This window comes from Cupressus sempervirens, chromosome 9 (genome assembly GCF_028749045.1).
Source record: "Cupressus sempervirens isolate cs-2001-9-10 chromosome 9, ASM2874904v1, whole genome shotgun sequence".
NCBI classification, from domain to species: domain Eukaryota; kingdom Viridiplantae; phylum Streptophyta; class Pinopsida; order Cupressales; family Cupressaceae; genus Cupressus; species Cupressus sempervirens.
Window position 1 is genome coordinate 396,106,591 of NC_143126.1, and position 2,071 is coordinate 396,108,661.

General features: G+C 39.3%; 1 pseudogene; it reads left to right on the forward strand.

The window, feature by feature from the left end:
* Positions 1-1,137: 1,137 nt before the first annotated feature.
* LOC149538928 (uncharacterized) lies at positions 1,138-1,827 on the forward strand (annotated as a pseudogene).
* The last annotated feature ends 244 nt before the right edge of the window (positions 1,828-2,071 follow it).

Here is a 2,071-nt window from a genome sequence, read left to right on the forward strand (position 1 = left end):
GGAAATGTTTCTGTGAGATGCTATCACAAGGCAATGATTTAAGATACATATTTAGCATAGCTTCCCTAAGTTTGATATGTCCTCACTAGTGCAATTGTCCATACTTTGTGATCCCTTGGTGGATACCTCTCGAGCACTTAAGGTATTGGAGATTAGTTCTCAATCGAGCCTTACAACATTATGGAGCAGTAGAGTTAAGGCATCTATGGAACTGAGATAGCTGAGCATTAATGGCATCCCCTCCGACTTCCCAGGATCAATAGGGCAGCTGATGTACCTAGAAAAGCTTGTACTAAAGGGAAAGCTTGATAATAAAGGCCAGATATTCTCCTCTACAATGACGGCCCTGCCAAGCTCATTTTGCTATTTGCAGTCACTCAAACATCTAGAGTTAGTGGGTTGCAAAAACATGATGTTCCTCCCACATGATTTAGGGAATTTAATCAGTTTGGAACATTTAAATCTTTCTTGCTACAAGAGTCTAAAAGAGCTACTAGAAACATTTAGCAATCTCGCCAACCTTAAATATCTTTGTTTGAAGGATTGTACTAAGCTAAATATATGTAGCCATGTTCAAAAGAGATGTTTTAAACTAGAGTACCTAAAACTGAAATGTTGTAAGAAGATAGAAGCCCTGCCTATCACAATCGATCATTAGCAACATCTAAAGGCCACCATTTTGAAAGTGATCTGGATTCCTCTATTTAAAAAAATGGAATTTACGGGCTTGGTACTTACACAAGTGCTATTCAAAACATAAGCTGGACAATTCTTCCTAATTCTAATATAATGGAAATTTAAAAAAAATCCACTTTGTATTATTTTGATGAAGAAGGAAAAATTGCAAATCATGGTGCACTGTCTGCAATAATGTTATGGAGTGGAGAGGCCTTTCCATTCAGCCAAAACAAGATAGATCAAGTTCTCTCTACTATACATGCTGGATCAAGCTTGAATATTCTTTTCAATAGAAAATATCTACTACATGACAAAGCAAGAAAAGAGTTCATCATTAAGGACGTTGTGACTTTGTAAGGGATCGATCAATGGGAGATCATTTTATCTTGTGTGTGGACCATTTGATAACTACTTCCACCTTGGAATCAGCTACAGTTGAGGCCTAGAGGCCATCACAACATGGTTAGGTTCCCTTCTAGCAACAGGATATTGGCACTAGATTCTCCTCCTAAGGCTTGTAAAGAGGCTTCTTCTCTTGATGTCAAGTCCTCAGAGATGATTCCTGACTCTCCTACCTTCGACTATGGAGACGGTCCATGCACTATGGTTGAGTGTCGTATCTGCCAAGATGAGGATGATGATAGAAACATGGAATCTCCGTGTGCCTGTTATGGGAGTTTGAAGTATGTGCATCACAAATGTGTGCAACGTTGGTGCAATGAGGAAGGAGACATTACCTGTGAGATATACCATTAGCAATACAAGCCTGATTATACTGCTCCTCAACTAGCTTATTCCGATGACATTCCCATTGATATTAGGTCAAGTTGGGAAGTATCTGAAGCAAAATTGGACCTGCATGATCCTCACCTTCTTGCTACGGTTGCAGTAGAGAGACACTTCTTTGAAAGTGAGTATGGTGAATACTCATTAGTGAACTCAAGTAGTGCATCATGTCTCCGATCTGCAACTTTGATTCTCATGGCTCTTCTGCTTTTACGACATTCACTTGCTGTAACAAATTATGGAGGAGATGAGGATGGTTCAAACTTTTTCGCTCTTTTCCTTTTGCGAGGTGCTGAATTTATCTTGCCTTGTTACATCATGGCTCAGCCATTTAGTGTTATACACCATTGTAGACAGAGATAGGCAACAATAGGAGCAGCTGAAGTTGCCCTTCCTCTGCAATAGGAACAAGCCCGATTAGTGAATCGACAACACTTGGTCAATGTGCAATAGGACTTCGATGTACTACTTTCTTTGGCAATTTGATATCTAATCAACTATCCAGTTGACATCTTTTCACGTGATGAAATATCTCAGTAAATGCTAGTGGATATATCCAAGCATCAAGTCAATCATTCAATCTTCTGAAGACATGTTCCAAGCTATA